Here is a 27522-nt window from a genome sequence, read left to right as displayed (position 1 = left end):
CTAAACTAAAAAAAAAATGCTGTCACGACAATTCTGGCTTGCGATGCTCCCTTTTTCAGAGTTTTCCAGATAGAGAGTGTCCAGGAATCGTTTACCCTTCCCTTCTTCTGGGGCCACCGTGGGACTGTGCAGCTTGCCCAAGGCCACACAGACTGGCTCTTCTCCCAGGAGACACAGTGCGGAACTGAACTCCCAACCTCTGGCTCTGCAGCCAGATGCCTCAACCACTGAACTATCCAGCCGGCCCTTGATGCCCCTTACACAGACACAGACTACCAATAGATTTCATGCCCTTATAGTATAAATAACCAACTGATAGCTCTCTGTTCTTCAGCATAACACTATAAAAATATTTAGCTGGAAATATTGGCCTGGTTGGAAAATATCTCACTCATCTGCCCCATCCAAGATCACAGCAAACAACCCATATTGTAAAATAAGCATCCAACATGACCATTCAACAATCTAAAGGGAGAAAATATTGGTTTAAAAAGGAGTTCGACTTTATCTAACTAGCAAAACCACAAAACAGCAGCCTCTATGAAAGGCTATGGCTTGGTAGGATTTGTAGAGTCCCTCTCCAAGGACCTCTGAAAAGTAGAAAAGAAGGTCCAACCTACTGTCAAAACTGTGCTACCCTAGTTGGCCATCCTGTTTATGCTGCTGTTTGCTTTTTCCTGTTTATTAATCCCTTGTTTCATTTCTATGTTTCATCCATGACTTGTAAGCAATATTGATCTCAGTTGGCCACAGATTCTGCAGACTTGGTTTGCCATCTCCTTCTGCTATAGAACAGTGCCAGAGGAGGTCTAGTTTGATTGCAAAGCTGCAGAGACTGCAGCCAACAGGATAGAGAGCAGGGGGCCCAGGACTATGGCTCAAGGGGAATCAAGTATACAAGGGAATAATAGCAAGGTTAGTGTTAAAACTTGTCAGCTCCTGGAGGAGGGATGATGCAAAGACCCGAAGATGGGTACTTTCTGATATAGTATATTAAGAGGAAACACCTGATATTGTCCCCCAGGACTACACATTACCCACAAAACTGGAATAGTTAGTGCAGGGATGTCCAACCTTTCACCTTCCATGGGCCACATTAGAAGATGAAAATTTGGTTTGGGCCGCACATACATTTGGTTTGGGCCACATGGGGGGGCAGCCCTAGCCGTCCTCCACAGCCCGCTCCAAGCGTTCTTACCGGCAGCTGCGATCTCAGACAGCAGAGGCTGCCAGCTTCGACTCTGGCGGCTTTATGGGGCCGGAAGGGGTCCACCTATTGACGGGGACGGCACAATGCAGTCACGCAGACCCCCTGTCCCCTCCCCTCCCACTCCTTCCTTCCTTCCCTCTCTCCCCCTCTACTGTTGTGACATGCCCCGGCCACATTCCGGCCGCAAGCACCGGCAGTGTAACTTGAAACTTTGGAATTTCTTTAAAAATAAAAAATTGCACTGGGTTGCATTATGAGCTGACCTGGGCTGCATGCAGCCCTCAGGCCGCAGGTTGGACAAGCCTGAGTTAGTGCAATCAATGCACCCAATTTTATATATCTCTTGCCTCTGGCTCCAGTATTCACCACTGAGTCTTCAAGAATGAAGCAAGCATTGAGTCCAAACTAACATCTGATAAAAAGAAATATCCCATGTCAGAGTATATTCAGAAGAATCATTATATATATAGCTTGAACTGGGGCCTTGCTAGTAGAGAAGAAAGATGAGGGAGCCAGACTGAGTACTTCAGCCAAGGCTGAGAAATGGGTGACTTTTCAAAAGATGTTGGGCTGCAATTCCCATTGGGTATTCTAGTTAGTATATGGAAGTTGCAATCCAACAATATTTGGAGGGCCACAAGTGACCCTCCCCTTCTTAAACTCAGTTGTTGCCTGGCAGGCACTGGTAACAGCCTCTCTAAACTTGATCTTTGTTAGATACTTTCTGGATAACTCCTCTCTTGTTCAGCCTAGATCCTGTGACTGCTACCTCTGTTGGACAACTCCCAGGCAGGCAGCCAGACAACACTAAGCTGACTGTTGGCCAAGCCTACTTGTGTTTTTCTCAAGCCACCAAAAACAAAAACAAACAAAAACAAAACAGATGAGCTGCAATGGTGAAGGAGGGCACTATGAAGCCTGGAAAACACAGTCCTGAAACCCATTATCTGTGCCATATTTCCAGTCCCCAATAATCTTGAAAGTGACATCTGGCAGTTTATAGAGTAATCTCTCAATGAGGTACACATTACTTTATAGATTGCAATGTCTGATTGGCTAAGGTGAAGAGGTCCTACTGTAGTGGTTGACACTAAGGCCCATGCATTGATATCTGCAGACAAATTATATGAAAACCAAATATTTGGGGGATTTTCAGAATAAACTGAATTATAGAGATAAGTTAATGAAATAGCTAAGTAAAATAAATTATTAGGCAAGGCATAGCCATTAGACACAGGATATGAATATGAAGTGCAGCACCACAGGTTCCACGGCAATCCATTTCCACTCACCCCCAGAACCAACCTGGTCCACTCACCAGGCTCTGTGCTGCATCCGCATCCATCAGCATCAGCATCACACCAGTTGTAGAAGTAGTCTGATTTCCCCGCCTCTCCCCACAGTCAACCACACCAGCGAAGAGGGAAGAAGACAAGACTCCCCATGCAGCTGTTGAGTGGTCGGCTGTGGGGAGAGGCAGGAAAGCACCAGCTGGACTACTTCTGCAGTTGGTGCAATGACAATACAGATGGACATGGGTGCCACACAGAGCCTGATGAGTGGACCAGGCTGGTTCTGGGGGTGGGTGGGGATTGGACTACTGTGTCACCTGCAGTGCCACATTTTGTATTCGTATCCGCTGGATACAAATACGAAGCACCCATGTCTAATAGCCATCATATTGTCACTGTTGCATGAGATACAGAGAAGCCCTGACTTGTATTTTATTTATTTATTTATTCTATTTACAGGTATACCGGCCTTGCTGAAATGTTTCAGCAAGGCCTGCCATGACTTTGGACTAACAATCAGCCTGAAGAAAACACAAGTCATGGGCCATGCCGTGGACTCACCTCCTTCTATTACCATCTCCACACAAGAAATGGAGGTTGTTCATGACTTTGTGTACCTTGGTTCAACTATCTCTGACACCCTCTCCCTGGATGTCAAGCTGGATAAACGCATTGGCAAAGCAGCTACCATGTTCTCTAGACTCACAAAGAGAGTATGGCTCAATAAGAAGCTGACGACACACACCAAGATACAGGTCTATAGAGCCTGTGTCCTGAGCACACTCCTGTACTGCACTGAATCCTGGACCCTTTGTGCACGGCAGGAGAGGAAGCTGTACACCTTCCATATGCGTTGCCTCCGACGGATTTTTGGCATCACCTGGCAGGACAAAGTTCCGAACAGAGTAGTCCTAGAACGAGCTGGAATATTCAGCATGTATACATTATTGAAACAGCGACGCCTACGTTGGCTTGGGCACGTCGTGAGAATGGCTGATGGTCAGATTCCAAAGGATCTCCTGTATGGAGAATTAGTGCAGGGAAATCGCCCCAGAGGGAGACCACAACTGCGATACAAGGATATCTGCAAGAGGGACCTGAAGGCCTTAGGAATAGACCTCAACAGATGGGAAACCCTGACATCTGAGCGTTCAGCCTGGAGGCAGGCACTGCATCACGGCCTCTCCCAATTTGAAGAGACCCTTGCCCAGCAGGCCGAGGCAAAGAGGAAGTCACAAAAGCAGCAAAACCAGGGAGCTGGACAGGGGACAGATTGGATTTGTCTTCAGTGTGGAAGAGATTGTCACTCTCGAATTGGCCTCTTCAGCCACACTAAACGTTATTCCAAGTCCTCCATACAGAGCATGTCACCATAGTCTTTCGAGACTGAAGGATGCCTACTACAGGTATACCCCGCCTATCTGGTTTTGCAACCACTTTAGACTTGTTTGCATTTTCACGATCAGGTGGTTACATGGGCCCCAAAACAACCCAATAAGGAATGTAACCAAGAAGTACAGACTGACTGGAGAGGGCAGAAAAACACCAAGGATAAGGCGGAATAGAGTGTCCTGGAGGAGAGAACAGAATAGGAAAGGTCCCACTGACAGATTTTACTGGAATCATCCAAGGTTTTTATAAAATATCTAGAAACCATTTATTTTCATCCACGTGCAAAATGTTTAATAACAAAGTAAAAATGATATAATTACAATAATACCAAAATAAAAAATGAAGCAGTTGAATACCAAATTGAATGCATAATAATACCATAAACAAATTACAGTGGTGCCTCGCTTAACGGGCGCTCCATTTAGCGCCAAAACCGCATAGCAACAAACTTTTTGCGATCGCAAAAGCGATCGCATTGTGATGTTTCCTATGCGTTTTTTTCGCTTTGCGATGATCGGTTCCCTGTTTCGCTTACCGATCATCGCAAAGCAATGATTTTTTAACAGCTGATCGGCGGTTCCAAAATGGCTGCTGGGTAAAAAAAATAGCCACCTGCTGTGTTTTCGCGCGGATTTCTCACTTTAGAGGCAGCGAAAATGTCCACCGTATGGAGGATCTTCGCTTTAAGGTCAGGTTTTTGCCCATAGGAACACATTAAACAGGTTTTAATGCGTTTCTATGGGCTTTATAAAATCGTATAGCGACGAAATCGCTTAGCAGCGATTTTTGCTGCACGGATTAATGTCGCTATACGAGGCACCACTGTAATATAGAACATTATAATAACTTCATATATACATATATTCATCCCAAAACTTAATTTTTGTAGAGCATTAATATTAAACAGCAAAAGGAGAGGTTAATCCACTCCCTAGGCTTTAACTTCCTTCACAGTCATTTGAAGTAGAATTTGTGTTTGTGAGGAATTTTGCTCAGTTCTGAATGCATTTGTGAGGTCTACAGTTGATTAAAAATGCCTTCCATATTTTTATGACCCATATCAAAGAATCGGAATTGGAGGGAGGGGAATACCCCCATCAAATTAATGTTGTTACCAATATTTCCACCTTCTTTTCTTATTGGGAGGAAAATCTTAAAATTTAAGCATAAAGTTACTAGCAATTACTTGTCAATCAGACTGATTCTGGAATATTTTGAACCAAGGATCCTTTATTACATTCAACGGAATGTTACAAACAAATACCAAATGAATGTCACAGTAGCTTAAAGACGTTGTTTCAGTGCAGCATAAATGTTCATAACCCTCAGCCTATTTTGTCAGAAACATGACATAAATGTCAACAGTAAGCAAACATGTTAACTGCCAACCCTATGATAGTGTTGCTTCTACAGACTGCTACAGTAATTAATAATTATTTGCCATCTTCTTCCAAAGAAGTGAGCCTCCATCAAAGTCATTGCTCACCAGTTCTTAAGCATTGGAGACAGACTTAAGGCAACCTTATCAGATCTTTCTAGGTGTGAAGTTCTCAGAAGTAATTTCCCGCTCCCTCCTTCTGGTGGTGCTCTGGGATGCTGCCCCTCACCCAAGGCCACACAGGTAGCTGGGCACCCAGTCCCATCACTACATGCTCCAGATGATCTTACCTGCCCCCTTTCCTGGGAAAAACAGTAGAGATTTGAACTCTGGGCTCCTTCTAGGTGCTGCATCCCACTGAGCCGCCTCAGCTCCTGACTACAGCTCCTGTTGTGCAACTCACTGAAGCCTGGCACCCTGTGTAGCAGGTAAACAGATGGCCTTCCAGATGTTTTTAGGTTGCAGCTCACATCAGTCACAGTCAGCAAGTAATGGGGTGGGTGATGGGATCTGCAGTTTAAGAAGATCTAGATGTTTTATTCCACATCCTTGTTATACAGAAAAACAGGGGGTGCAATTGCAACACACTGGCACACTAAGATAAATGTGTCTCTGAAAGGAAACCATAATGAGCATTCCTTCTCCTTCCCCCCACAATTGTCAAAGAGCAGTGACATGGCCACACATTGGTTTGGAAACGTTGACAAGAGCTAGAGAATGAGGATGCCATTAACTTACAGGTGAGTCACTACAAGAATAAAAATACCTCCTTCGAAAAAGAAAATTAATAAATGAACATAAGACCAATATGAAGCTTCTCCAAATCTTACCATCTGTTTCATAATTTTATTGCATTACACAACTGACAGGAAAACTCCACTGAATTGTGGAGTTACCCTGTGGGACTATGGAAATGACAGATTTTTCTTCTTCTTCACCGCACTCCACCCCATGTATTTGGGACACATTCGCTGGTTTTTATTAAAATTTAACATGCACAGGAATATCCACTTGCTGTAAGAAATAGAACATTCAACAGTACATTCTATATGAATATCCTGCTACTCACAAGATATCTTTCCAGTTAGCTCTATAGGTCACACAATCATTTTAGCACCTCTGAGGCCAATGAATATAATATAATATAAACGAGCCTTATCATTGTAAAGGCTGTTGGGTGAAAGATGTCTGCATGCTATTTGTGACTTTGACAGATTGCTCCCTGGGGAGCCAGACTGCAGATGAAAAGTCACATATAGCTCCCAGGGAGTTCTAAAATGTGGGTCCTGCATGACACTGATGTTGAATGATGGTATCTTCTGTAAGGGTCATTCCCGTGTTCGTGAGAGTACAAATGTCTTCATGTAACCCCATTGCTGTGTCCTATTCCTGAACTGGTCCACAAGCACAGTCAGGAGAAAAAAATCATCAGGAAGTTCAAAGGAATGAACAGGAAAACGGGTTTAGAAAAAATTATGCTGTGGAAATATACCCCTCCCCTGACTGCCAATAAAATGCTCTAATCACCACCAGCACCACCATCCACAACTATAGTAATGTTTCTCAGTTTTTGTTAACAGCCATTGTGACATCAATAGCCAATCAGCCAATCATCTCCTTCTGTCCTTTCTTCTTTCATTTTTTGAAAATTCTAAACTGCCATTGCCTTGCAGCTCATATCACACATTCCTGCTTGTGTTGTTGACCTTGACTGTAAGTTTAAATCAGTTTAATTCTCTGAATGCTTGGAAGTTTCAAGTAACAACGTTATCTGTAACTGGTTATCATTTCATAATACCAGTGTAATAATAACAATACAATTCAAAACCAGCATAATAACTTCAAGTGTTGGTGGTTGTTGCGGGTTTTTTGGGCTCTTTGGCTGTTTTCTGAAGGTTGTTCTTCCTGACGTTTCACCAGTTTCTGTGGTGGCATCTTCAGAGGAACAGGACTAGGAACTCTGTCCATGCTCTTTTGCTGTTTGTTGGGTGGCTATTTATAGCTGTGGGAACAGCTTTTGTCTTTTTCAGGAGATAGGGTGATGATGGTGATCAGCATGTTTTTGTTGTGGATGTATAGTTGTGATAAGGGGGGAGAGATTATCTGTCATGGTGATTGATGGGTATATTTAAAATTAAAGCAATGCAAGATGCTAAACAGAGGGCTGGCTTTGGTCTTCCAGACTGGGTTCTGTATTATAGATCCTGTATTTTAGATTGGATAAAAGAATGGATAACTTTGGAAAATGATAGAGTACTCAACTTGGAAGGACATAATTTACAGCTAGGCTGGCATGCTTATTTATGGTATAAAAAGGATAAAGAGCAAAAGCATTTTAATTTACATATGATAAGAAGAGCTTTATTGGGAACGTGGAGAAAGATTATACAACAAATTTATTTTTAAAAAAAACACCTGTATGGGTATCACCTAGAGAGGCCTTTACACAACCTAATCTCATGACAAAAGCAAAACTTTTAAGATATCAATATTTATTTTAAAAGGATGGTGAATTAAGGTCCAAAGAAGAGCTAGAGACACAGAATATTTATATAGACTGGTGGTCCAGAGCACAGCTGGAATCTAGACATATAAAAGATAAAATAGAAGGTTTCTACTCAGAACAAACGATGTTTGATAAGCTTTTACTAGGTTCAAAAGATAAAATAGTTAAGAAAATGTATAACTATCTGTTAGAAATCAAAATGCAAGATGAAATGGTTAAAGAATGTATGATTAAGTGGGCACAAAACATAGGGCATAATATTGATATTGATCAATGGTTGAAAATATGGCAAAATAATATAAAGCTTACAAGATCGGTTAATTTTAAGGAAATATATACAAGATGTTTTACAGGTGGCATATGACTCCAGAAAAAATTGTCAAAGATGTATACAGATGTATCAAATGTGTGTTGGAAATGTGAAGCACAAGTGGGAAGTTATTATCACATTTGGTGTTCATGTAGAGTAGTGAAACAGTATTGGAAAAGAGTACATGCTGTGTTGCAACAAATATTGCTCTGTAAGGTGCCATTAACCCCAGAACAGTTTTTATTGAGTATGATACCTGATAACATAGATAAGACAAAGGAGTATATAGTTATACATAGTCACTGCAGCCAGAATTCCATATGCCAAAAATTGGAAAAGTCCGATGGTTCCGAAACAAGAAGATCTTATAGAGAAGATAAGGGAAACAGCGGAAATGGACATTTTATCAGAAGTGATGGACGGTCCTTTACAAAAGGCAACTGAAAGATGGGACTTATTCTATGAATGGATTGAGTCAATAGACATCGTATGAAGAGCATACATTGAAATGAGAACTTAAACTTGGAAGGCAGAAAATAGTAAAAAGAGTAATTTGGAATTTTGACATGGCAATATGTATAGAATGGATGTTAATATGTCATTGTTTCTCCTTTTCCCCTTTAACCTCAATCCCCCTTTTCCTGTTTGTCACCCTTTGTTAAAAATAAAATATATTAAAAAAACATGGACTCTCTGCTCGGGAAGCCGTAGTAGCTGGGTCCTCTCAGCTTCCTCTGTAATAGAAGGAGAAACAAGATGCTGGCAGATTCCAGCAAGAAGAGAAAAGTCACAACCTGGCAGGCCAATAACATCAAGCTGTATTCTAGATATACGAAGACAATCGCATCAGCAGGCCACAGTCTGTTCCGCTCATTGTTGCTTGTTTTAAGGACTGCTCAGCATAAAAACAAGCACAGGATTTGCTTGTTTTCCTCTTCCTTACCTATCCACTTTTCCTTTGATGTTCTGCCTTCTGAAGAGTAAACCTAAGAGAAGGGAGAAATGTGCTTTAAATAAGTAGTAAGCAACTTCTGGGATGCAATCAATGATGCCTCACCATTGTATATCACTTACAGGCAACCCATGGCACACTTTCCCCCACTAGCCAGTTGATCAGCCATCATTTGGGAGGAAGAAAATAGATTGCTCTTGGCCTGTTGCTAATTATGAACAGCAACAGGGGAAAAAATCAATTCTTCCCAGCAATCTGTATCAGGATGGCTGGGGCATGAGCGCAGAGAAGTGCAGAGTTCAGAGCAACTACTTTTTTGGACTAAAACATCTGGAATCTGTTGCAAGTTTTATTTGCAACCTTTCATGCTGTCTGTGGTTAGTGTGACTGGAAGGGACTCTTCCTGCCTTGGATAATTATCTGCCTATCCAGCACTAACCATTTGTTTCTCCCAGCCTTTGAATTTAAAGAGAGTCCCATCTCTCTGCAGAGTGTTCTCTCCCTCTCTTTTCTGGGTTGGTGGCACTTGTTTGTTTGCTGTTGCTTGCTTGCTAAGTATGCATACAGTAAAGAAAGCAGCACACAAGTCTGTAATTTCAAGCAATTGGAAGTAATTGCAAGTTTTTATTCTTTCTCTTACAAATGTCTCTGAGTGACTTATTGCGACGTTAAGTGCCAATTAATGAGAAATAACTCTGGCCTCCGAGACCCTCTCTGAATCTCCATACTTCTACTGTGTAGCAAAAAGGAATCTTACCAGAAATTCAAAACTCTGCAACAAAATCCCCAGCCAGATGGATTCATAATTGCAAAACTTATCTTTTTCCAAGCTCTGCATATCTATGTATATTTACATGAAACCCCCAATCCATGTGGCCCTTAGAACCTGAAAAAGTGATGTTATTTATGAGTAACATTTATATACCACTTTTTCTCCAATAACTTCAAGGCATCATGCCTGGCTCCCCTCTGCCCCACTGTATCTCCTTAACAGCCCTGTTAGGCAGGTTAAGCTAAGAGTGTGTGATTGGCCTGAAGTTACACAATGAATTTCATGGCTGAGAGGGGAACACATTAAAACCTGGACCTTCCTCGTCCCAGCCCATCACTCTAATCACCACTCTGTTCAACAAATTGATAATCTCTGTTGTGCATCTTAGTATGTGAGAATATTTGCTTTACAATTCCTTTTAAGCTCATCTATGTGATGAACCAATTGTTTGAAACTGACTGTAACTTTATACAAGTCTTCTCAGTTCTTTCATCTTCTGCCTAAAATTGCTGAACAATTACTAATATGGAGAACTGGGTACACTTCCCAAAATTATCTAATCTGCTCATTCAGTGATGGGTAACCTCATGTTACTGTTAGGATTACTGATACTCTGCTCAAGCTAAAAATTCTGCTGTTTTCAATTTAATATCATCTTTACTTCAAATGAAAGCAGGGATGTGTGTGGATTCTCCATCCACATAAAGAGATAAAAAAATATTGCTCCAGGTAGAAAGCGGTAGTTGTAATGACTTCTTTTCTTATCCCATACTCTCACTAATAAATACAGGAATTTCATTTTTCCCCTTTGCCCTAGCTTCCACATTTTAATGCCATTCAAAATCCTTTGATGCTAAGTTTTGTTTATTCTATGCTTATACAGTGGACCCTCTACTTAAGGAATTAATCTGTATTGGAATGGTGACTGCAAGTCGAAAAGTCTGTAGGTCGAATCTCCATTGACCTACAATGCATTGAAAACCAATTAATCCCATAACCAGCGGTTTTTATTCTATTTTTGTTCCATTTTGGTTTTTTTCTGGTCTGTAAGTCGATTCTCCAGCTGCAAGTTGAATCTAAATTTTGCAGCCAGAGGAGTCTGTAACTCGAAAAGTCTGTAAGTCGAGCCGTCTGTAAGTCGAGGGTCCACTGTATTCCACCATGGCTCCACAAGCGACATAGATCCTCTCATCCTATTGACCTAAGCCATGGGAGGGGGTGCTATTTAGGTTTAGGGTTGTTGATGCCAAAATATCTGAGGAAGGGGAAGGCATTTATACCAACCATCTCCTGGTACAGTTCTGGAAAGCTCTGCAAACAACTCGGAAAGAGCCAAGACAGAAAAGCCTCTTCTCTCCAGAAAGCTGTTCTCCACAAGAAGAGAGTGACAGAAACATGACAGGAATTGAAAGGTTACCATTCCTACCTCGTCCTGGGTTTAGAGTACCCAGTTCCATAAAGTCTGAATGGAGCTAGGATGACGGTCAGGTTCTCTCTTGAGCTGTATGCACCTCAAAGCACACTACACACTGATCCAGAAGGTCTCCTCGCTTCAAGGAATGTCCTTCTCAACCCAACATACAAAGGTATAACCAAATACCTTTGGTGAACACATGAAAAACCCAGCACACTACTATGGATCACAACTTCTGCCAAGTGAAACAACTAGTTCCAAGATGTCTTTCCGTACACAAGGTGTCCTTGGTCTAAAATTCTGGGAAATGCATCTTCTACAATAAAGGCTGAATTTTCACTGGAGGGGTCAATTCCACATGTTCTTTCCACTCTTGTATTTTATATCCTACCTTTTTCTCTTGCAGGACCCAAGGCAGCTCACAACAAACAGTTACTGTAAGAATAGGTTCAGCTAAAACTCAGTCAACTACAATATTAAAACTATATTACAGAAATCGTCAGATTAAAAGCTGATATACATCATTATGGTTTAAAAATATTCAAAGACAATTAAACCAGTTTAAACCAGTAGCAGCAGCAAAACCACACTGACCTGTGGCCAAAGCTCTGTTTAAATAAAAATATAATAATGGCTTGCCAGAAGAAAGACATCAACTCTTTTTGTGGAAAGATTGCACTTTGGTACTTGTACACATGCTTTCTGGTTTCAACTTGCAGCATTTCCAGTTAGATCTGGGCAAGACCCTCTCTGCACCCCTAGGGCTGCCAGTAAGTGTATCCTATAATTGATCAATGGTCCAACCCAAGGTTGGAAATGTTAATTTTTTTCTCTCTCTCTTTTTAATCACAACTCTCCAAATCATCCTGGTATTTGATTCTGCCCACTGGATGGGAAAATCCTGAGGAACACACTGTGATTGTAAAGTGTCGGTTCAGAAAGAGAGACAGAAATGGGCAGTAAATGAGCTTTTAATCCCTTGGAATGGACATTGGGCTCTCATTGCCTTAATTTGTGTAACAGGATGGCAGCACATGTTGCAGGAGGGAGAAGGGAAGGGAAAACTCTTCTTGTGATACAACAAAGCCTTGTATGAGGGAAGACGCTCATGAGATTTAGTTCTTAACATATTTGGATTACAGACATTTTCAGGGAATCCATTTTCCTACAGGTGATGCTTTGATTGCGGGTAAAAGTCAGGAGCATTTTTTGGTTTGGTTTTGTAATTTTGGTCGCATTTCATTCAGACTGAGTTTGCATTATTGTTTTTATTTTTCTTACTTGGTATAAATTTCCAAATCCTTCCCAAGTTTACTATGTTTGCAGTGCTCCCTTAGAAGTAGCCCCACAGAACCAAGAGAAAGGTACACTGACTGAAAGATTGTAGCGTTGCAGCCACACTCGTCCAAAAAAAAAAACCACACAATATTCTCTCCAGGTTTCAGAACTAAATTGCTATAAGGCATCATCAATACAAAAAATTGTGAGATTTGCACAGGAAATTCTTCTGCAACTCCAGCTCCCAACATTTCCCGGATGGAATTCTGGGAGTTCCAGCCCACAGATCCACACTTAAAAGAAGAAGCTGCTACTGTCTGTCCTCTCATGAGATTTATAGTCTTGGTGCCCTTTAGGCCCTATGGAGGATGCCTCCCAAAGAGTTATGATTCCTGGGAAGCCATATGACATCTTCTTCTTTAATGAGGGGTGCATTAACAACAGGAAGCAAGGCCCAAGACAAGCCATGTAGCCTTGGGAAAAGACATGGTAAAAGTGAGCAAAATGTAGGTGTCTGTAGGTCTGAGTCTGTGGTCTGGAACTCCCAGAATTCTGCCTGCAGAATTCTTGGAGAATTCTGGGAGCTGGAGTAAAAACAAAACAAAAAACAAAACAAATGGCACATCCTGTGAGTGTGAGTGAGTGTATGCACAGAATGAAAGAAAACATTCTAGAGTTGACTATGACTCAACGAAAAAAACTCATTCTAGTGGAGAAGTAGTGATGATAAGAAAGAACTACTTTGACAGAGAGACCAGTGCAACAGAACCTTCTGTATTCATTTCAAATATTTTTTTTGTTTTGGATTTATAGGTGTCAAATTATAGCAATCTCTTTCTTAGCAACTTGACAGTAAAGATAATTATAATTAGTTTGGATTGAAACAAAATTGCAGTTGCAAACTGGCAAGATTCCACAATATCACATTCATCCTCTCCCCTCTCTCTTCCTGATTAATCAGGGAATAATAAATTTGAACATTTGCAAAAAGGAAATAGCAAATTCAATTAGCTGCCCTAATATTGGAATGCAAAGGCAATTTACATAGTAAGACCATTTCAAATATATCTACATGCTTAATCATTCTGTACTTCTCATTAAGCAGAAATGTAGCTTCCATATTTCATGTGAAATATTCATAATGCTTTATAAAACAGGCACCAAAAACATTCTGTGGGACAGTTTTCCAGCAGTTTCTTGAATACGTTAGCCTTTCACATTGCACCCTCTGCTGGCTGTAAAGGAAAGCATGGCAAGAGCCACAATAATTAGCCATAAAGGAAAAGCATAGCTAGGAAGGTGACAAAGGAAAAAAAGAAAGAACGCATGAAAATTGCTTTACCATGAAATTGAAAGGCTAACAAAGCACCTAAATGGGCAGGTTGTCAATTTCACCTTCTGTTTTTAGCAAGTCAGTAAAGTACTGGGAAAAGAAAGCTACAGTTGAGCCAGGATGCTTGCTTGCTTGCTTGCTTGCTTGCTTGCTTGCTTGCTTGCTTGCTTGCTTGCTTGCTTGCTTCCTTCCTTCCTTCCTTCCTTCCTACCTACCTACCTACCTACCTACCTAATCTAATCTAATCTAATCTAATCTAATCTAATCTAATCTAATCTATCATAAGCATTATTTTGGGCCTGTTTTTAACAAATAAAGCCAGCATACTGATGACACCTTACTCCAAGTCTCCTGATGATTTCTTCCAGTGGCTTCACATGGATGTTAGCATTGGGGTATTGATGACCCCTCGGTCATCCCACAATTGAGTGTCCAAAGGGATAACAAATCATTTCCATGCTGAACTCTCTGGATAGGGGCCCCGAGAAAAGACTGGAGCCAGCTTAATGACAGCCCCCCAATCCTGATCTCAGAGAGCCTTCCCAAGAGGATATTGTGGTCGATGGTATCAAAAACCACTGAGAGATCAAGGAGGATCAGCAGGGTATTTTTGCCCGTGGTCGGCCTCCCTTAACAGGTCATTGTGCAGTGCAACAAGGATCATCTCCGTACCCCTCACAGCCTGAATCCAGACTGGAATGGCTCAAGGCAGTCGTGCTCCTCCAGGTATGTTTGTAACTAGCTGGCCACTAGTTCACAGGGCTGGCCTTGCTTTTACTGCAGAATGAGGTGGCTGCCTCACATTTGGAGTGTCAGGAAGATACGTCAAATCACAATTTATTTATTTGATTATTACTCTGTTCAATAATTTATTATTATTTGAACATCTTGCCTAAAACAGGAAAATATATACTTCTCAGATTTTCTGCCACAGGTGCCAGAATAAGGCTACATTTGGCTCCTAAGGTGGCTGGCTCAGGTAACAGAATGCCAGGAATGGTGAATTGCCAGGCTCCCCACTGCCTTTGCTGCCACTGCACTTCCCAGGGCCTCAGGGCCTGGTTCTGCTCTGGTTTTCCTCAGAATTAAGCATGATGGTCAGCCTCTGGCAGCTAGCACAGGCCAGCTCCATGGATCCCCCCCCCCCCCGCCACCACCCCATTGCCTAGCTCTGAAGAAGGACCTTTTAGAGCCAGGCTTTTCTACAAAGCTGGCTGAGCAGGAGGCGACACCATCCCTTTATGTGAGTGCCTGGTGCCTTCCTCTGGAGTACACTTCTTGACAGTAGTGGCCAGAAATAGGGACTTGCAGCACTGATACCGGGAAGGGTAGCAGCAACAAGAAGGGGGAGGGTGGCAATAATGATGTGCAGTGGCACTTCTGCTTCAGCTTAGACTGCCACTAGGCTCTGGATGGTAGGTACTTTGCTTAGAGAAGCAGGATGGGGTGTTACTTTCCCCAGATGGCACAATGTCTTGGGCCAATGCTGCTAATCCAAGTTCATTACTCACCACCAAGCACAGCGTTTCCCAATGTGAGTTTCCCTAAGCAACAGGAAGCTAAGATAATCATAGTAATCCTTTGAAATTTGGTCACTGACTCGAAGAGTTCTATTCGGGATATTTGATGATGGAAACACATTCTTTGATGGAGAAGTATTCTTTAAACTAGAGTCAAGCACACCGGCCTCTTGTGGGGAATGTTAGAAAAATAAAACATACAACTTTGAAATTGTTTTAGCTTGTTGAATGTAGCATTTGAGAGCCCTTGCAAAGGGTATTAAAAAACAACCAAACAAAAGCCCCAGTAGCCTATGAAGGGAAAAACAAATCCACAATCCAAAGTTGAGAAATGCAGCTATTAGGATCATCCAAATTAAAAATATGCTTGTGTATCATTTTGGTTGCTCACTTGTGGATTTTATGCAGGATATGAATTTAAGATAGCCATAACCAACAGAGTTATTTTTAAATTGAATGATCAATTCAGCAATGCAGTATTGTTTGTTGTTCAATGATTTCATTGAATTTTGTAGTTTGCTTAGTAGAAAATGGATGCTGTATTATAAAAGCATAATTTTGTTTCATAGGTCACCATCTGATGCAATAATTATCCACTTATTTTATGACACATTATACAGTGTATTTAATAATAATATATTGTCTGAAATCCTGTTGCATAACATAAGAAAAATTGTAAGTTTTGGTTCATTCTGTGCTGGTAAATAAAGAGCCCCCCCAACATGATTCTTGAGGCTTCACATACACACAAACACACACAAACACACTGACTTGCTGTGTGCACCCCCACCCACCCCCCAAATCATGACAGGGGCTCTATTTATCAGAGATGAACAGACTGAAACTTACAATTTTGTTTGTGTTACGCAACAGGAGTTTTGCCATTGACTGCATTTATTTTGTGGTTACATTTATCCTGTGTCATAGCTCAACAACAAACTTTACCAGGTTATTTATTCAACAGTCTCTTTTTCTCCCTCCCTCCCTCTCTTTCTCCCTCTGTTTTGGGGCAACCTTCCTCATAGAAGCAATGCAAAGGAATAGCTACGTCACCCAACACATGCTATCCTGAGCTCCTTGGAGAAAACAAGATTATAGTAGTGATAAATGACAATATGACAAAACTGGTTGCCAACCTGAGGGTATTAACCTGTCAGAGGACATTCTTTCTATTCTGCCAACTTCAGCTAGCTCACCCAGCGAAACTCTGGTGAACCACCCAATAAAAGTTAATACCAATGGATTTACCCTTCTGTAGTTTGGTGAAGACCCTGATGTTGGGAAAGAGTGAAGGCAAGAGGAGAAGGGGACAACAGAAGATGAGATGGTTAGACAGTGTCACTGAAGCTACCAACATGAATTTGACCAAACTCCAGGAGGCAGTGGAAGACAGGAGGGCCTGGCGTGCCCTGGTCCATGGGGTCACAAAGAGTCAGACACAACGACTAAGACTACCAACAAAAGTTTGGTGAAATACTGATAATTCTCCTTACTAGCTCAAGGGAGTGTGCTAGAGCTCCTTAGCAGAAATTGTTTAAGTACAGTGGTGCCCCGTATAGCGAGATTAATCCGTTCAGGATTAACCCTCGCTATACGGAATCATCGCTAAACGGGTAGGGGAAAGGTATTGGAACGCATTAAACTTTGTTTAATGCGTTCCAATACCTTCGTTACTTACCCGTTCAGCGAGGATTCCAGGTGCCGGCAGCCATTTTCGCGCCTTTGCTAAGCGAGGGCAGGGCGCGAAAACGGCTGCCGGCAGCCATTTCTGGGCTTCCGGCGGCCATTTTGGAACCGCCGATCAGCTGTTCGGCGGCTCCAAAATGGCCGCCGCAATACCCGATCTTCGCAATGCAGGTTTTCCCCATTGCGAAGATCGGGTATGTTTCTGTATAGCGATCCTGAAAAAGGGATCGCTATACGGAAACATCGCTATGCGGTGCACTCGTTAAGCGAGGCACCACTGTATCTCGCCAAATAATAAACCCCAGATTCTTTAGGATGGAGGCATAATAATTAAAGTAGTAATAGACTGTTTGAACTGTATAGGCAATTGTCCCACTGTTGTTGAATTCAACTGCCAGACCAGCCACCTTTTGTACACAGAAAGGAAAAGAAATGCTATTTCGTTCTTTCCTCAAGCAGTTCCCTTTGAACACTTTGTTGGCCTTCTGCAAAACTTGAGGCTTCCCCAGGCCTTTTTGTTACCTCCGTCTTTCGTGCAAGGCTGGTGTTTTGGCCACAAAAGCAACACTGTTCATACCATGAATATCAGAAATAAATGAAATGATAATCCTAGAACTTTTAATCAAAAGCCTTTATTAAACTGTAGCTTTTAACTGAGGGTTTTCAGTTTATTGCACTGGGAAGGTAGATGTGAGTGTGTTTCCTTTAACTGTTCTCACCTGCCATAGTTGAGAGAGCAGGGATATAAATTTAAGAAAGAAATGAAAGACGTTTTTGATATTCTTTTTAGAGACACCTGTATAACTTGTGACCAACCAAGCATGTATTTTGAGTGTTTAATCTCCATGGTTTCTGGCATTCCAAACAAACACAATGGGGGAAGGGCATCTGAACTTTGAGTGGGCTGCTAAATGTGGCAGGGGAGCTGCATTTATAGGAGGGGCAGAGGTCTGGTGTAAGACATACATTATACTGCTGAGGTATACGGCTTCACCTAGTTGCTGAAGCTACATTTACAGTTCTACCATATTTTGGTTCTCCCACTGGCATATTAAAGGAAAGCTACAATATATTACAGTGTATAACCAATCAGAAATTCTCATAGCTTTCTAATCCTTTGATATATAACCAGAATCTGAATGGCAGACATGGCCAGCAAGAGATTGAGTGGGAAATGCTCTTTCCACCACCCTTGGGAAGTTTGTTGTTTGAGAATTTTTCTGCCATCACAAAAGAGACACACACACCCCGAATTAAGCAGTCATACATACCACCTTGTTAAAACTAGGGTGGGATCAGCACAGCTGCTAGACTTTCCAGATGTGTCTCAATTCACTCATGTTTCTGGCAAATACGGTACAACTGATTTCCACACACAGCCATTTCAGATGTAATGTAGAGCACTAGAGTCTGTAACTGATAAAGTTCCTTTCCCGTAAATTGGAAAATCCTCTGGTTCCTGGCCCTTTTCTTGCAGGGCCATCTAGTTCAGTGGTTCTTAACCTTGGGTTACTCAGGTGTTTTTGGACTGCAACTCCCGGAAGCATTCACCACCAACTGTGCTGCCTGGGGTTTCTGGGAGTTGCAGTTCAAAAACACCTGAGTAACCCAAGGTTAAGAACCACTGATCTAGTTGAAGCAAAGGATAAGATATTGCTGCCCATGTTTATTTCACATACAGAAGCAAATGGCACTGGCAGTTGAATCTTATTCCAGCACTGGCAATGAGACAGTGTTCTCCACACTCCTGAAAGCTGCAAGCCGGTTGGTGAACTGTGGGGAGGGGTTGTCTGTGGGCAGGAAATGCACAAAGAAGGAATGATCAGGGGGCTCATTCCCACTTAGTGCTCCTACTATAATATTCAGTGAGTTTTAAATATCATCATCTTCAGTGAGATTTAACTTTCAGGGAAATGTGTACAAAATGGCAGATGTGTATCTCTCTCTTAGGCTAATGGGGCTCAGAGTCAGTTTAAAACCATGGAATGAGAGATAGGATAAAAAGAGAAAGCATCTCTCCAGCCTTTTAGAAAAATAAACCATGGATTCTCAAGTGGTGGAGGATGTTACTGCTTTCTTCATACATTGTACAATATGTGGGTCATCATCACTCATAAACAAGAGTTAATCCTGCTTCATTTACTCTCTCTCCCTGTCACCTCCAAATTCCCCTGTTTCAGCTCAGCAAGGAAAAGGAGTAAGGAAACTAAGATGGTTTTAGCAACTGTCAATCACAGAGATTGCTAAAATGTCCAGACACCCCTTCCCTTGGTCCTCAAGCCCCAAGGCATTTGAACATGCAACAAGCCCAATCCACTAGATTTAATTTGTTAGTGTATTTTTATATGGCTTAATGTCTGCAGGAGTTCTGGATTTGCTGAGCTGTTCTACTACAACAGCTAAATGCTGAGCAAAAAGCCTGCATGTTTCAGGGGTTAAAATAATAATCAACCCTTTTCAATTTCAGCAGCTTTGCATTTAGAGCAGATTATCTCCCCACCCACCCAGTTCCCAAAATGCTCTAAAACTCAACCAGAATCTGAGGGCTTGATAGGTATTATAGAAAAGAGATTAACTCAATATTATCCAGCTGGGTTCAGAGAGCTCAACGGGGCTTTAATCTTCCAAATTTGTTATATTTGCAGGAGCACAGAAAATGTAATAAGCAAAAGTGAAATGTCAAACATTAAGGTGGTGAATTGCCTCCACTGGAGAGACAAGTTTGATGCAGAAGATCTTTTTGTTCCCAGGTTCGTGTGACATCTGTCTGACTAAGACTGAGAGGTTTAGTAGACTTCTGCTTCGTTAACTGAATAATTTGTATAATGTTTCTCAAGAGGTTAGGCCTTCTAAATTGGATTGCTCTGGAAAGAAGCAAAGAACAGTCTAAATTGCATCCCTTTTATCAGCTGCACCTGTCGTTTAAACCTGCAGATCATTAAGTTATACTTTCAATACATTTTGTACCAATCTCTGATAATCAGCTCTCAAACAATCCCTGTAGACCTAGGGTAATGTAATTTCCTTCTCTTTGGGAATGACACAGCTTGTGTGGCCAAAATAGTACACACATACTTTGGAGCCACAAACTTTGGAGAAACACAGAAGAATTTTATTGAATTAAACTAAATATCCTTAGGGAAGAGATTCTAGTATAGCCCAGGGAAGACTAAATACACTCCGAAACAGTTGAATTCCTCATTTGCTGTGTCAGGGAAAGGAAACTGTTTGGACTAAAGTCATCCCTTCTCAGATATTTTCTCTCCCCCCATTAAAGGGCCTTCTTCTCATACATACACACTAACTTTAATATCTCACCCCAAAAGCTCATGACCCAAAGGCTGGGAAACACTGCATTAAAGGCATATGTTCACATTCAAAAAGCACAGCAAAATAAAACAAATGCTTGTGGAGTGGATTGTAGAGACAAGTTAAAGATGGATAGACATCCAGTAACCTGTAACATCAGTGCATGCTACTGTATTACAAAAAACTTAAGCTTGAAGTTGCAAGCTAGCATCAGTCAGTCAAGAACCAACACCTGAGAACCAAACATGGTGTGACAGGGCACCTCTGTGTGTTTGCTTGCTTTCTTCTTCAGGTGTGTGCTTGTTCAAAATGGTAGAGTGCATACAGTAGAATCTTGAGGTATTACTGAACTACCAGAGGTTGGTAGCCAGCAACATTAGGAGGGCAATACTTTACCTGCCCCCCCCCATATGATGTATCACAGAGTAGGGAAAATTGTGGTCCTCCAAATGCTGCTCAGTTGCAACCCTTCACATAGCTAAAGGTGAGAAATAGTATTGCAATGAAGGCTGTTTCCCTCCCACCATGTAGAACTAATGGATAATTTAAGCACTTTGCATCTTTTCTTGTTCAGGTAGGCAAGCACCAGAACTCTGATTTCCTAATGCCAAAAGCGTGTGCTATTTGATTACTAGGTAGCCATCTTAATTGAGCAATCACTAATATGAATAAAACTAGGGCTCTTTGGGCTGCTTTAGTGTTTGCCCCAAAAGCAAGCTATCAATTGAAGTTAAAGGACTAATGAAGACCTTGGGGAGTAGGAAATATAATAATGTAGCTGATAGAGAATTAATCTTCAGGATAAGCTAGCTTGCTGCAGGCAGCGGTGACAAGTCAGCGAGCTGTCAAGTTCTGTGAAGAGATAATTGGAAACCTTTTTTTCCCCTTTCCTTTTTTTCAGGTAGTTTCAAGAAAATAAATTGGTGTTATGGAAATGTATTTGCGCAGTTAAATGGAGAAGGTCATCTGAAGGGCCAGCAAAGGTTCTGGTGTGGTAATGGAGATGCTGAGGATGAGGAATGGAGGTTAGGTTGTACATAATGAACTAATCTCTCAACCTCTTGGTCTGCCTTGCTCCTGTTCACAGCTCCGGAAATAGATACAGGAATTGGCTTCATTCTTCACTTTCTTCTCAGACATCAAGGTAAGAAGTGATAAAATCAATCACACATTTCCTTCTATAGGTTAAATCTTAAGAATGTTACTACCTTAGCTTTAAGTATTCTGATTTTACCCATCAATCCCCATACATGTGAGGATTCTTTTAAAATGGCCTAAATCCTATTGCTTAGTCCCAATTATAGCAGATCTACTGAAGCAATTGTTGAATGTTGAGTTACCATTTATGGAAATCCCACTAATTAAATTAGTGCTCTAGTTCAGAGTACCAATAGTGATTCTGACCCACTAAACAAATTATCATGTGGCAGCCTCAGGTGGCTTTTATGTATTGTTGTTATGTTGCTGTCAAATCAGTTCTGGTTTATGGCAACCCTATCAGCCAGTGACCTCTGAAAGCTTCTGTCATTAATCACCCTGCTTAGGTCTTGCACATTGAAGATGGTTCCTCCCTTTACTGAATCAATCCATCTGCTATTTGGTCTTCCTCTTTTCTTGCTGCCTTTTTCCCCAGCATTATTGTCTCTTACAGTGAATCTTGTCTTCTCATGATCTGCTCAAAATATGACAGCCTCAGTTCGGTCATGTTTGGCTTCTAGAAAGAGTTCACGCTTTAGCATCCACTTATTGTGGGGGTTTTTATATCTGTAAAGTTCCTCATCAATCACATTTCAAATTAATCCATTTTTCTGGTCATGTTTTCCCATTGTCCAGTGATTGGAGATACTATAATATAAATGATGCTTATCTTGGTCGCCAGTGACATATCCTTACTTTTCTATTCCCTTCATAGCTGCACTTCTAAAATCTCCATTTTGATTGATGATTTGAACTAAAGTGCAATCTTTTAGCAGTCTCATTGTCTCCATTGTCAGAATTAATGCTATATAATTCTTCCGCACTCATTATTTTCGTCTTCATAATGTTCAATTGTATTCTTAATGCTAATCTTCTCTTCTTAATGTTCAACTTTTATGTACCACAAAGCAAAATTAATAAAAGGATGAATAATGTCTGCAGCTCTGTGAGAATGTGAACAGCAACAGCAACAACTATGTATAAAACTCTATACGCATTGGTTTAAAAAGACCACATCATGTTTATTGGTTCTGCCTTGGTGCGGGGATGGGAATTTGAGTCGTGGGACTCGTTGTCAAGTTGGACTTTAGTCACACCGGTGACTTGACTTGGACTTGACTTGGTTTTCCCTCCAAAGATTTGGACTTGACTCATAACTTGGAACTCTCCCACCCTCCAATTTTTCGTCGGGGGGGGGGGGGGGAAGCTTGTTTTTAATAGAAACTTGGACATGGGGTTTGGGACTCAGGAGTTGGTACCGAAAACTTGGATTTGGTCTTGGGACTTAGCACCAAAGACTCAGATTCAGACTTGGGACTTGGACCCAAAGACTTCCCAATAGTGGTGTGTTTGAACTCATCATCACAAGCAAAACATAGCTGGTTAGCCAGTGACAGATCATAATTTGAAGCCATGGTTTGCTGTTTACCTACAAACCCTGGCTTGTAGTTACATATGAACCCCAAACTCTGAGTTATTCTTGGCTTGTTTCTTCAGCTGCCTACACTGAAATAGAAGCTGACAAAAGGGTATGAGAAAAACGGACTGAACATGGGGAAATGAATGGTGGTTGATTTGTTTGTCTCCGAGTTAATTTAAAGCAACAAACTACGGCATAGATAAGCGAGCATGGACATAATCTCAAAAATCCTTAGGAAAGTTATGTAAAATAGGTCAGCATTATAACTCCCACATTGAAACCACCATGTTGCATTGGCAGTGAAGCTGAGTGATAACACCTCATCTGAATCCATCTGTTCAATTCAAGGCTTAATCTTTTACATGACAATGTAGCTCACTAAAATTAAACAATGGATTAGAAACTATTAGGTTTTGAGTATTGAAAAATAATAAACATTAAATGCTGTCAAATCAATTCCAAACCATGAAAACCCTTTCCAGAATTTACATAGTACCAAGATACATAATACTGAAAACTGGTTTACCATTCTCATTATCTGAGAACACTCTGGAGCTGTCCAGCTTTCCTTAGGTTACCTAGACTGGTTCGTCTCTTGGAAGGCACAGTGGAGAATCAAATTCTCAGCCTCTGACCCTGCAACCAGATGCCTAACTCACTCAGGTATCCAGCTTAGATTGTATGAGGATGTTTGGCATCTCTTCGTGGACTATTCACTTCTTCTTTGGGCAGAGTAGCTCAAAGTATGGATACGCACTGGCACTAAAATTTCCTTTCAGAGTTTGAATTTGAATTTATAGCCCTTTGGGTTCGGAATTTTAAAAATTCCCCCAAAAAATTGGATATCTGAAACTCCTTTCAAGTCACTATGAATACTATATAGTCATTGCATTCTTACAACTGCTATTATCTGACTGTGGTCAAAAAAGCTGGATAGGCTGTGCTCTTCTTTACAGGAAACAATCCTCTCTTCATAGTCAGCCTCTGTTTGATGTTCTGTCCAGTCAAAAGACTGGCCTAAGGATCAAAAACCCAAGAGGAACTGGAATCTTTAGCTCTTTATCAAGAACCAGCATCTGAACAACAGACAAGGGAGGCATCCAGGTCACTCCATCCATCTTTATTGTGAGATATTCTGTGCTTCTATTTACATTATACTAATGATTTCTAAATAGCATTTATATTAATAAACCAGTACATGCAAATTCCATGCAAAATTATCTCCTGATACATTCTCTCCCTTTCTCCCTCCCCCACTTTCAAGGGAGATTAGTCATTCAAACAAGGAATGGTCCTCACACTGTAAGGTCAGATGATGCTTCCTGAGTCCTATAAAGCAGGATATATTTTCTTATAAATTATTACGAATGACTTATAAATGGTGAGTAGACCTTTTTAGCCTAACTCGGTCTAATTCCACCATCTTAATTGTTTATTCATGTTAATTGTATTTCAATTTATTTCAACTGTATTTATTTTTATTTTTACATATTTGGGTTGAATGTATTCTGTATTTTTAACCATGTTTCTTGTGTGTTTCTTGTTGTAAACCACCCAGAATGGCCTTTGGCCAGATGGGTGGTACAAAACTGAAACAAACAAATGGAAGAGAATATGTGCCCATCTACCCACCAGCCCTAGCCAGCATAGCCAAGTATGAGGAATCATGGAAGGTCCTTTCCAACAATACCAGGAAGTATGCATATTCCCCATCCATGCTGTAAAGTCTTTCCAATTAGGTTCTTCACTGGTGTGAAGATCCAAGAGAGCTGCTACAGCTGGATGGGTGCTGCTCTGTATCTCCTGCCCTTCTGCTTTTTTCTCAACATGTCATTAAATGCACAGGACCATGGCCACACATTTATGAAAAACACGCCTAATGTTCCCCAGTATGTGTTGGCTTATGATCTGTATGAAATAACCTTTGTACATGCTGGGAAATCTTGCATGGCTTCACACTCAGTGTCAGTGGGAGAGGGCACACCCTGTTGTTTTGCTACCTGCTGCTAATTAGACTGGTAAATGTTTTCCCATCTCTGTCATTGGGTCAGCCCCTCTTTTTTGTATGTTTCTGGTTCCTTTGTTGTTGTTTGCCTCTTTTTCCCTAACCACCTTTTGAGAAGCAACCAAAGTCATCCTCCATGCTAGAAATTCAATTTTTACCTTTTTTTTCTGATTGTAGCTACAGCTGATAACTGTGAATAATCTTCACTTCTGTCTTCTTGAGTGGCATCTAGAATGGTCATTTGTACTACAAATTGGGCTAGACTACATGTCTCAAAGGACTAAAACATCTTCCCTTTTTTCTACCATGTACTCTGATAAAAAAAGGAATAAGCAAATCCCCAATATAAATGTTTTGTTGTTGTTGCTGCTGCTCTTTACCAAACTTCAATAGTACAAGACCATTTTGCCATGTTAGAAAGTGCTATTACCTTGGTCCTTTAACTACAAAGATAATATTAACTTACTGGAACAATCTAATCACATCTAGTAATCTGTTAGGATTCAGATTTGAACCACCTTCCAAAGCACTATTTGTATGTGTTTGTGTATCGATGCCTGTATTGATGCCTGCCCATGTGCATGGGTAGCTTCCGTAACATATTCTGTGCTGCTATGTTTAGTTCTGCATGTCTATGCTTTACAATGTTAATATATACTGCACAATTTTTCTTACTGTATCCTTTCATCCTTCTATCCTTTGAGAAATAATAATTGCCCCATTTTCAAAATTTCTATCTGCTGTATGATCAAAAGCTTCACACTGCTATTAAGGCTAAATGGTTAACCTTGGATGGATTTTGACTGTTACACAAAGCTGAAGCAGCAAGTCACAACGTTCTTCTTGGGCCACAATCCAGTGCACAGCTAAACAAATTTAGGGGCGCTATTGTTTGCATAAAGTACTTTGGCGAACATCTTATTATGTTATGTATCATGGAAATGCAATCACAGAAGTGTTCTCCCCATTGGAAAGCTTACATCTGCATGCCAGCTCTTACAGTGCCTGTAAGATTGATCACACAATCTGTTGCATGATTAACTGTACAATAGGGAGGCTACTGGAACAAGGAAATGGATAAAATGCTCTGGCCTTTGAGTCACTCCCATTTAACTTAATGCAAGGAATGTCCTAGTACAAATGTCAAGGATTGGGGCATATTCCCACTGAGATAAAGAAAATTTAATTCTGTATAGGATTTTGTCCCACAAGCTGTATTATCCATTCCTCACTGCTCATCATAGCAAAACATAAGATAACAAGCACACCACCCAGTGGGAGAAAGAGAGTAATGATATGCTTCTTTAATGAAATAAAGCAAAAAAGCTTTTCAGAGTCGCTCTGGCTGGTTTGTTTTCAATTCTTCTATGCACACAGTCTCCAAGAAATTAGACTTTGAAAAGTCCAGCCTGTTCTCTTCTTACAGATTTTATTTAGGAAGACTAACTGCTCAGTCATGAATGTTTTCTTGTGATTTCTCCATGCTCATTGATAGAAGCCACATATTTTGCTTTCTGAATGAACAGATTCCATTGAACTATACCTCTTCCCTATCCAGGGCTGTTTAATACAGTATGAGATCAAGCTACAGAACCTGCAGCCATAACAGAGAGGCAAGGACAGCTTCTCCCAACATAACTTTGCAGCAGAGGGAGAAGTCAGACTCAGGGGATATTCTCCCTCTGTGGAAACATGGCCACGCATTGCAGAGACAGACTGGTAGCCAACCTGCCATTCAGCTACTCCTGTCAGCCATTACTGTTGTAACTCTGGGTGAAGAAAGTAACAAATGTCCAGCAAGTGGTAGAAGCAGAGCATGCACCATTATCATAGAATAATAAAATAATAAAAGCTCTGAAAGTACTAATTTGCAGGGATGGGGACTCGAATGACATGACTTGTTGCTGAGTCAGGCTTCAGTCACACTGGTGACTTAACTTTTTTCAACGACTTTGACTCATTTTTTTTTTCAATGCCTTGGACTCAACTCACGAGTCAGACCCATTTTTCCGAGTGGTATTTTCAAGTCCCAATTCTTTTAATGAAGAACACTGTAAACCAAGAAGAAGTTTTGTGATGCTCATCAGAAGACACAGGAGAGGCAGGCAAAGAGCAGCAACTGGTGTGGGAGGAGGTAACAACGGGGAGGGAGGGTTTTCAAAGGTGGGGGTGAGGGGATGAGGGAAGGTCAGCCAGGCAGGGCAGACGGGGCCAAAAGTGGGTGATTCACAAGCCTCAGACCATCCCAGACACACTCCACACAGGACCCACCCACTCAACCACCCCCTTTTTTGGGAGGGGACCTTGTTTTTAATAGGGACACAGACTTGGGGCTTGGGACTCAGCCTTGGAACTTGGTACCAAAGACTTGGACTTGGGATTTGGACTTGAAGACTTGTCAACATCCCTGCTAGTTTGTATATTGGGGTATGGGATTGCCCTGGGCGTTAGCAACGCATGGAAAATAGGATAAAGATCTCACTTGGACAAATTTTGGAAACTGGGAATTGCCTCCCCTGCCCCTGTTCCAACTAAGGACTGAGAAATC

The 27522-nt window shown here is 41.2% G+C and overlaps 1 protein-coding gene across 1 annotated transcript in view; it reads left to right on the top strand.

Moving 5' to 3' along the window:
• The window catches only part of LOC110083648 (protein NDNF), a 67471-nt gene that overhangs the window by 8565 nt on the left and 31384 nt on the right, over positions 1-27522 (top strand). The window contains exon 2 of the mRNA XM_072995124.2: positions 21254-21496. The gene's annotated coding sequence lies outside the window, so the exon portion shown is untranslated. The remainder of the gene's footprint in view (positions 1-21253; positions 21497-27522) is intronic.

This window comes from Pogona vitticeps, chromosome 3 (genome assembly GCF_051106095.1).
Source record: "Pogona vitticeps strain Pit_001003342236 chromosome 3, PviZW2.1, whole genome shotgun sequence".
In the NCBI taxonomy this organism is placed as follows: Eukaryota; Metazoa; Chordata; class Lepidosauria; order Squamata; family Agamidae; genus Pogona; species Pogona vitticeps.
The sequence above is the reverse complement of the archived record's forward strand: the minus strand, read 5'-3'. Positions and strand labels throughout refer to the sequence as shown.